We start from the raw sequence: 10387 nt of genomic DNA, 5'->3' as shown, positions 1-10387 counted from the left end.
AGAGGGCTGATCCCCGCACGGACTTTGTGCGGCAAGAGCACCCTCCGAGGCAGGACCCTCTGGTGAAGTTTTCTTCTCCCGTTTGGAAACTTTGGTTTCCGTATCTTCAGAGATAGTCCTCTTCCTCCCCCGAGGCGAGGGAACGTCAGATTCTTCCCCTTGGTTATCCTCCCTCACGGAGGCGCTCATTCCCTCGATTGGAATAGGTAGCGGTGGAGGCCCGCTTTCACCCTCTTCATTCCCCCCTTCATCTTCCTTTGAGGGCATGGGGCAGGGTGCTGGCTCGAGCATTTTTCCAACACCGGATTGTCCAAGCCTTCAGGAAGGGGGGGGGCGAACACCGGATCATCTTCGCCTTTGCTATCCAGTCCTGGTCAAAGAGCAACTCTTCAGAATGATGTCATGATAAATAAAAAGACGGTGTGTTCGGATGTGGGATTGCTTACTTGGGCCGCGGTGCGGTTGCTGCTTAGGCCCACATCCTCCGTAGTGTCCGGACACTCTGCTTGGGGTCCGAAGAACGATTTGTACAACTCCTCGTGCGTCAGGCCGAGGAAGTTCTGGATAGTGCGCGGTCCTTCCGGGTTGAATTCCCACATACGGAGGGGCCGGCGTTTGCAAGGCTGGACTCGACGAACCAGCATGACTTGCACTACCATAACCAAACTAAAATATCCCTCGAAGAGATCTCGGATGCGACTCTACAGTATGGGCACATCCTTGGCTGGACCCCAGCTCAGCTCCCTGCTGATCCATGACATCAGTTGTGGTGGAGGGCCCGAGCGAAGGGCGGGGGAAGCTACCCACTTGGCACTTCTGGGAGCGGTGACGTAGAACCACTCCCGTTGCCATAATCCGGACACCTCTGGAAAGGAACCCTTTGTCCATGGAGCTCCAGCGATCTTGCTTATTAATGCACCTCCGCACGCTGCATGCTGCCCCTCGACCGTCTTCGGCTTCACATCAAAGGTCTTGAGCCACAGGCCGAAGTGAGGGGTAATGCGGAGGAAGGCCTCACATATGACAATAAATGCCGAGATGTGGAGAAAGGAATCTGGGGCTAGATCGTGGAAATCAAGCCCGTAATAGAACATCAAACCCCTAACGAAGGGATCCAGAGTGAGGCCTAGTCCTCGGAGGAAGTGGGAGATGAACACGACGTCTTCATTGGGTTCAGGAGTAGGTTCAGGAGTAGAAACTTCGGCGGTCAGGTATCTTGCCTCCCTCAACTTCTTGATATCCTCTTCCGTGACAGAGGAGGGCATCCACCGACCCTGGAGACTGGATCCGGACATGATTGAAGGTCTGAAGCACCTGACCTGGGCTTTGGGTGTTAGAACTCGAGGCGGGGGAAGGATTCGATTGAGCACGGGAGGCAAAAAGTAAAAGCCTTGTCCCTTTATAAAGAGGGTGAATATCAAGCGTCCTCCTCGTGGCCGTTTGGGACTTGCCTAAAATCTAGGAGTCCTAGGCGCGGTTGGGTTACCCACGCCCGTATTGATGAGAATCCCGTAATAAGGGGGACACGATCTCTGCTTTGACAAGACGTGTCAAGAAACTGCCTCGCGTTATGTGTGGGGCTAGTTAAAGAAAAACGGTTCAAATAATCACCGAGCCATGGCATGATGTCATGTTGCCAAAACGTGTCGGCAGATTAGATTTGTGGAAATGTTATTCTCTCTACGGTGTTATGTGGAACTTATTTTGCAGGATCAGACACTATCCTTTTATTCAAACTCTTCTGTGGTGTATCCGGAGGAGGAACCCGCCTTGCAATGCCGAAGACAACACTGCGCGCCAGACTCATCGTCATTGAAGCCTGGTTCAGGGGCTACTGAGGGAGTCCTGGATTAGGGGGTCTCCGGACAGCCGGACTATATCCTTTGGCCGGACTGTTGGACTATGAAGATACAAGATTGAAGACTTCGCCCCGTGTCCGGATAGGACTCTACTTGGCGTGGAAGGCAAGCTAGGCAGTACGGATATGGATATCTCCTCCTTTGTAACCGACCTTGTGTAACCCTAGCCCCTCCGGTGTCTATATAAACCGGAGGGTTTTAGTCCGTAGGACAACATACAATCATACCATAGGCTAGCTTTTAGGGTTTAGCCTCTCCGATCTCGTGGTATATCAACTCTTGTAATACTCGTATCATCTAGAATAAATCAAGCAGGACGTAGGGTTTTACCTCCATCAAGAGGGCCCGAGCCTGGGTAAAACATCGTGTCCCCTGCCTCCTGTTACCATCCGCCTTAGACGCACAGTTCGGGACCCCCTACCCGAGATCCGCCGGTTTTGACACCGGCAGTGGTGTTTGGCAATGGGGTTCGGGTAAGTTTGGCATGATCGTTGTCTTGATGGTACTACTCTAAAAGATATAGCCCCATCCTTGTTCTGGCTTGGGGGGCAAAAGCGTATCTATGTCATCCGTGCTCTTTAGGACAATAGCTGGATGTGATCCTTTTGGAACTTCACTATCACTGCCCAAATTCATGAGTTCATCGTCACTTGGGATGCCTTGGAATCGGTGCACATGGACCCCCTCACACCGGACTCAATCTCTTGGACGGCCTCAACCTATGGGAGTTACTCTACTACCTCTGCTTATAGGCTTCAATTTGAGAGGTTGACACCAACTTTCGATGCTCGCAAGGTCTAAGAGGCTAGAGCAGAACCAAAGTTCTGCTTGGCTTCTCCTCCATCTGGAAACCCTTAGCGGTGACCGCCTTGTTGCTCGTGTGGCCTTGTGCAGAGGTATGTGCCCTTTTCTCCATGGAATTCGAGTCCAACAAGCACCTCGCGCGGGATTGTTACTTCACTCGTTGAATTTAGAGCATCGTTGTCGTTTGGCCATCTTTTACTCGCAATTTGGCCCTGGATTTCTCCTCCCTCGAGGAATAGTGGAACCTGAACAGTGCCAGTCTTGATTCGAAAAGGGGAAAATCGACAAGGTCACCATGTTTGTTCTTTGGAATGTGCATAAGGAGCGGAGTCATTTAGACATGCCTCCCCCTAGGTTGTTGGTGTTGCTTTCCTCGTTCAGGAAGACATTTGCCAACATGACCTGGCAATGAAGGTTGCCTTGTATTAAGTTTTAGTGTTACTCTGCTCATGTAAATAGTTTTTGTACTCTTTGCTTTTTTCGTATCATAAAGAAATTAGCAGACCGACTACCTTGCATCGTGTAAAAAATAATTAACAAGTTTGAACTAGACGGTGGATCCTCTAGCTTTGCCACTACTTGTTGACCCCTCGCAGAATGAGGAGAAAGTGGAAAGTGAGCGAGCATTACCGAGAGAATATCTTAGCATCTTTTTTCCTTACATTGATCATTTATTTACTATGTCATTTTCTTCATATTGCCAACTACATGAAGGAGGATGATCAGTTCTTCATGTAGAGAAGGAATTGTGCATAAGATCTTGGTCACAACACCATCGACAAGATGACTTTGGCATTGTGCATAATGGCATATGGTATTCCTACCGATTTAACTGATGGTCATTTGGCAATGGGAGAGAGCACTTCCATCGAGCTTGTGAAGCAATTTGCAAAGGCGTTGCAACAAGGATGAAACTTTTTATATATTAACAATATAAATAGAGTGAGTTAAACTAACACATACTATTGCCACAAAACAATAACTAGCTATAGACATCATTCTCGAGGTCCATTCAACTTTGCAAATGCACGTAGTAAAATATCACCTTTTCTAAGGTTTCTAATTGTGTCACAACAGGTGCCAATATTTTTCTCCCATTTCCCATATATCACATCTATTAAAGTTTACAATGCCTTCATTTCAACATGTTAATGTCATGATGAAACGACATCATATGTCCCTTGAATTATGCAACTGATGAAACAAAAAAAATGCACATACACACTGATGTGAGAAGCGAGTGGCAACTTGAACATATTCCTACCAAATCCCCTTTAATAGTAGAGATACATGTGATTTGATAAGATAAGAAAATATGTGATTTAGAAAGAAAAAGGAAAAATAAAAAATGCGCACACGCATCAAATGGGCCGGCGAACTTTGATTATAGTTGATGTTTTGGTAAGCTTTGATTTGATTTTGGTATAAGTAATGGAAGGCAAGTAAAGTTTGGATTTAGTTGAGATTTCCTAAGATTGGCTTGAATGAGTTAATGCATGAAGTTCTTTTGGGAAAGTGTCGATTTGATTGATTTAATGCACACGTCAACTATGTCGGCCCAAATTTGTTGCCCCTTGAGAGAAAGATCGGCTGTAAGACGCTCGCGGGCGTAATATATGGTTGGTGGGATGTGAGGCAGGATTACCAACTCCCCCTTTAGGAGTAGAGATACATGCTTTCTAAAAAATAAAGCCTAGCCAATACATGCATGCATACAAGGTTCACACCAATATTTAGTCACACAACATATAAGGGGAGACTGCATTTGCTATAGAAATGCTAGAACCAAATGCAGCGGAGAGAGTTGAGCTATGGACACAAATGTATATATCGCTTGCGCTCGTCTGAGCTTAGGATTTCACAACATTTGTGCGAAGACGTTGATGCCACAACTTTCACTCCACCTAGATTTTAGGGTCGAATAGTAGTTAGGGAGAGTCATCCACGGTTCATTCTATTTCATTCCCCTACATTCGTCTGGCTAGCTATAATGCCCTCCTCTGCTACTCGCCTGCCTCGCGCCACCGTTGGCCACGTCTTTGACCCCGTCAAGCCAAACCCTATGAGTGGATGGCGCTCTCCAACACCACCAGCATGGTCAGTGGCATCATAATTCGGTGAGCGTTATACACGAAGAACTATTTTTTTTCATTCTTGTGAACAAATATTCTCGTTTATTGCTTCAGTATATTTAGTCATGATCCTTCTGAAGTCCTTTTTTATTTCTCTATAACTTATAAATTCAATTTATAATATTAGTTATATCAGTAATCCGTTACACAAAGACAAACTAACAACATATTATTGTTGCAAAATATGAGGATACAATGTTATTTGTTATACAACTTTAGAGATTATCACCTAAACCTTTTCTAGTAACTATATACCCCCTTTGATCCAGATTAATTGTTGTTAATTTAGTACAGAATAATATTTGTTATTTTGTATTTGATACATTGACTCTTCTAAAATTTTCTTTCAATCGAGTGCCCCAAGATCAATGGAAGATAAGATTCAAAGCCTAAATAGATTAATTTGAGGAATTCAGAACAAAACCATAGTGTATATGTATGTTTTTTTGTTCTGTTTGAGCATTATAAAGTATCTTATTTTGTGGGGATTACGAAAAATATCTTGGACCTCCAAAGTATGTTATCTAGACTTATATTTCAAGAATGTATGATTGTCTATTGACACTCATGTTTTTGCATCATATTAGTAGCAGAAAATGTTAATTTTGTTAATTATTTGAGTTTTTACCACATTTTACCATTTGTTTTGTTTGTAACCATTTCAATAAGGTTTTGAATGTACACTCGGTACCCCGCATGCATCCAAATTTATTAAGTTATTCTTTTACTAAGAAGGCATGTGACACTAGGCAAAGCAACGGAAAATAATTGGTACAACTCAGCTGTAATAGAGTTGGTTAAACTAACACATATTATTGCCGCAAAACAACAAATAACTATAGAGATCATTCTCAAAGGTCCATTCAACTTTGCAAATGCATGCAGTAAAATGTCATCTTTTCTAGGATTTCGAACTGTGTTGCAACAGGTGCCAATATTTTTCTCCCATTTCTCATATGTACCATCTATTAGAGTTTGCAGTGCCTTCAATTCAACATGTTAATGTCATGATGAAACGACATCATATGTCCCTTGAATTCTGCAACCGATGAAATGAAAAAAATTCACATACACACCGACACGAGAGGCTAGTGGCAACCTGAACATATTCCTACCAAATCCCCTCTAGTAGTAGAGATATATGTAATTCGGTAAGATAAGAAAATATATGTGATTTAAAAAAGGAAAAAATAAAAACGCGTGCACGCATCAAATGGGCCGGCCAACTTTGATTATAGTTGATGATTTGGTCAGATTTGATTTGATTTGGGTATGAGTAGTGGAAGGCAAGTAAATTTTGGATTTAGTTGAGATTTTCTTAAGATTTGATTTGAATGAGTTAATGCATGATGTTATTTTTTGAAAAATTCTGATTTGATTGAGTTAATGCATGCGTCACATAGGTCGACCCAAATTGGTTGTGCTTGAGCGAAAGATCGAATGTAAGACACTCTCATGGGCGTAATATAGGGTTGGTGGGATGTGAGGCGAGACTATCAACCCCCATCTCGTGTAAACTAAAGATGAAAAAAATATGTGATTTAAAAAAAAGGGAAAATAAAAACTTGTGCATGCATCAAATGGGCCGGCCAACTTTGATTATAGTTGATGTTTTGGCAAGATTTGACTTGATTTGGGCATGAGTAGAGGAAGGCAAGGAAAATTTGGATTTAGTTGAGATTTTCTTAAGATTTGGTTTGAATGAGTTAATGCATGACGTTATTTTGGGAAAATGCTAATTGGACTGACTTAATGCATGCGTCAAATGGGTCCACCCAAATTGGCTGCACTTGGGCGAAAGATTGACTATAAGATGCTCTCACGGGCGTAATATAGGGTTGATGGGATGTGAGGCGAGACTACCAACTCCCCTTTTAGGAGTAGAGACGTACAAAATAACCATATAATTGTGCAATTTTCACACTCTAGTAAATACACATGTTATATAGTACTTACATGTATACATAATGCACTCACCCAACATTCCAAAAATACTCATAAAAACGACTAAAAAGAAAACAAATAGCAAAAACTGCATAAAAAAGAAAATAAGGGAGCACTGTCGGCTAGGCAACTTGAAATGGGCTGCAGCCTAATAAGAGATTGACTGACTCACAACAGTGCTTGGTTGGAAATTTGGGCCCAAAACATGACAGGAGTCACAAGGGAAACAAAAATGTGCATGAATTTTGAAGCAGAAATCAAGGGCCTAAAAAAATCGAGTAAGCCAAATTAAATTTCAAGGCAACTTACATATTGCTAAATTTAAAAATTAAAGCTAGATCATTTAAAAAAGAAAGCTAGATGATTTTATTCCAACAAAAAACGGTGGCAATTAATTTCCTAAAAAAGTAGGCATCAGTTATTGATTCGACACATGACAACTAAGTATTGAAAGATCAAGAGTCAATTACACCGGTGGTGCTAGAACTTGACGTAAATGGTCATTTTAGTGTTAGAACTTGTGGTGTACATCAAAGTGGTGCAAAAACTTGGCTTGGGCATGCAAATACGGTGCTAATCGCGTTTGTATATGGCAGCGACGCGGACGAGGCATGCCACGTAGCGTGGGGGCCTGCTGTCAGTGATAGCACAATGCTTTTTTGCAAAAATCATCTCGATTTTATTTTTTCCACAGAAAAGCCTGGACAAAAAACCACCTCGCCTTTTTTATTTCTTTCATAGAAAAGCCCCCAACAAAAATGGCAAGGTCAGCAATCGACCTGACAACCTCTAGTAGCCTGCGTGTGCAGCCCATCCAAGTCATCATTTGTGTACACTAAAGAAAGAATCTTTATATATCTTCTATTAGACAACATAAATTAAGAATTTTATTTTTTCGAAAAAAAGTATGCAGACGCTGAAATTCAAACGTACAACCTTAGGTCAATAGGCGAGCAGGGCTGCCACCCCAACAATTGTAATTTCATGTTTACAAAGAATTGTCACGCATTGTATCTATAGCAGAACGCGCTCATGGGCTAAAACAGATTTCAGTTAGTGCAGTCCATTTTTTTTTTTTGCGGTTGGAAAGGAGTTTTATTAATCAAACAGGAACAAGTTCAGCCTTACAGAGTTCAGGAACAACATCAGGCCCCGACCCGAGCCACACCACTGTGCGGCCTTCAGTTCTACCAAAAACTGCTAAAGAATGGCTAACACTATTTTGTTCCCTACGTACATGATCTAACTTAAACCTCCTTCCTTCATTCAGAAGCCTTTGAATCTATCAACCAGCATAGAATAACGAGACATGTCTTTCTCTGAAGCCTTGATCATGTTTAGCGCGATGAGACAGTCCATCTCCACATCTATCGGTTGTTGCGTCCATTGCAGCGCGAGGTTAATTCCCTTCATGCAAGCTAGCAATTCGGCCTCCAGGGGTTCTGCACATGCCCTCAATTCTCGACAAGAGGAGAAGATGATCTCGCCGATGCTGTTGCGGAGGATCATACCAGCCCCGGCCGTCCCTGTGTTGGCGCAGAAGGATCCATCCACATTCAGCTTAGTACATCCTTCAGCCGGTGGAGTCCATCTAGGTGCAGGCACACTGGTAGGTCCTGTCGGCGCATGTGCTATTGGTGTCCGAGACCTCACCACGTCCACCACTTGTTTGCCTTTCACCGGATCAGTGCCCGGGTTGTTCTGGATGCCCACAAGTGAGTCAACATAGCTTAGGAGGAATCTCTTCGAGGCTTCGACCGGGGGCGCTGGCTTGTTGTGCGTCACTTCGTTACGAACGTGCCAGCAACGCCACAACATCATCATGAGCTCCATCCTCTCCGTGTCAGGGAGGTCACAGAGAGTTGGGGCGAGCCACTCCGTGCCCGTCTGATGGAAGTTCACTGCATTAGGAATTCGCCAGTGCTCCGCCATCGCTTGCCATAATGCCACTGCCCTTGGGCATCTGCAAAAAGTGTGAAACGTGTCCTACGACTCCATTGCATAGAGCGGGCATTGCTCAGAGACCTCCAAACCGCGTCGTTTTTTATTAACCCAGGTGGGCAAGCAGTCTGTAATCAAACGCCAAATAAAGATGCGAACCTTGGGAGGAGCAGGGCACCTCCAAATAAAAGCCCAGACGGCTCGTCGTCCGTCCGGTGCCCTGCTCGCCGCGACTGAAGAAGATTGAAGATGATCCTCCAAAGCAAGTCGGTAAGCACTCTGCACCGAGAATCTGCCATGCCGCTCCGGAGCCCACGCAAGAAGGTCCTCTCCCATGCGTGGTGATGTCCGTATCTTGGCTATCTCCTCTGCATCCACCGGGAAAAAAATGTCGCGCAGAACGTCCATCCTCCATGCTCCGTGATTATCCAGCAGCTCAGACACGTTAGTTTTTTTTTGAAACTTCATAAAATATTTTAATTACAATTTTAAGTAATATACATATAAATAAAGTAAATATCATTATTAAAAATTTCATATAACTTCATAAATTGTTTGCCTGTTTACTTCCTAAAAATCCAAAAATATATTATGAACTATAAAAAATATTAACTAATTTTAAAAAGTGCTTTCATATAAATTAAGAATTATAAATACATTTCTGTATATGTTTACATTTAAATAAATTCTCGTATAAGTTCAAACTTTTTCATGTTTTCAATAAAATATTCATCCCTTGGAATGAGTATATCATATAAAAGTTTCCATGCCATAAAAATATTATTGTTTTAAAAAAATATTCATGTATTTTTAATAAAGTTTTTCTGTTTTCTAAAAAATAATTATACATTTTAAAATAAATATATGCATGGAAAAAATGTGAGCATAGTGTGCCATCAGACTGCAATTCCTTCAATAAATACACATTTGCAATTACATGTATATTATGTATAGTTGTTTAAATCTGTTTACAAACTTCACAAAATGAGAAAAAACCAAACATGTTCAAAATGGGCCGCACTAAGTTCTGCCCGTTTTAGCCGACGAGTACATTCTATTGTAGACATAAAGAGTGACTACCCCTAAAAAAACATAAAGAGTGACAATCCTTTATTTTAGCCTGCTTGTTTACCTCAACTGCATCTCTTTTCTGGAATTCGAATATTAATTTATGTTGTTTAACTATTGGATATAAACCGTGTGTATCCTGAACTGACATCCGGCGAGATTCGGATCAATGGCTACCTGCACACTCATTTAGCCCGGTGTCACAGGTTTGAGGCCCGAGCAGATCGTTTTCTTGCTCAATTAAAATGTGTTTTGCTGATGGCTGGGACCCGCTTGTCAGGTGCTTTTGCAAAAAAAACGAGGCGGTTTTCGAAAAAAGAGCACGCACAGACCTCTTCTTCACTGTTTGGTCGATGACAGCAGGCCCCGCGCCATGCTGGTATGCCTCGTCAGCGTTGCGGTCATATACAAACGTGATTAGCATCGTATTTGCATGCCCGAGTCAAGTTTTTGCACCATTCAATGTACGCCACAAGTTCTAGCACTAAAGTGATCGTTTGCGCCAAGTTCTAACACCACCAGTGTAATTGACTCAAAGATCAAATCAGCAACGAAATTTTCCTCAAAATGATCATATGATCATCAATAAAAATGTTCATCGGTATTTTTAAGATATCCATGCACACGGTGAGCAATTAG

This window comes from Triticum urartu, chromosome 3A (genome assembly GCF_056163025.1).
Source record: "Triticum urartu cultivar PI428250 chromosome 3A, HENAU_Tu73, whole genome shotgun sequence".
In the NCBI taxonomy this organism is placed as follows: Eukaryota; Viridiplantae; Streptophyta; class Magnoliopsida; order Poales; family Poaceae; genus Triticum; species Triticum urartu.
The sequence above is the reverse complement of the archived record's forward strand: the minus strand, read 5'-3'. Positions refer to the sequence as shown.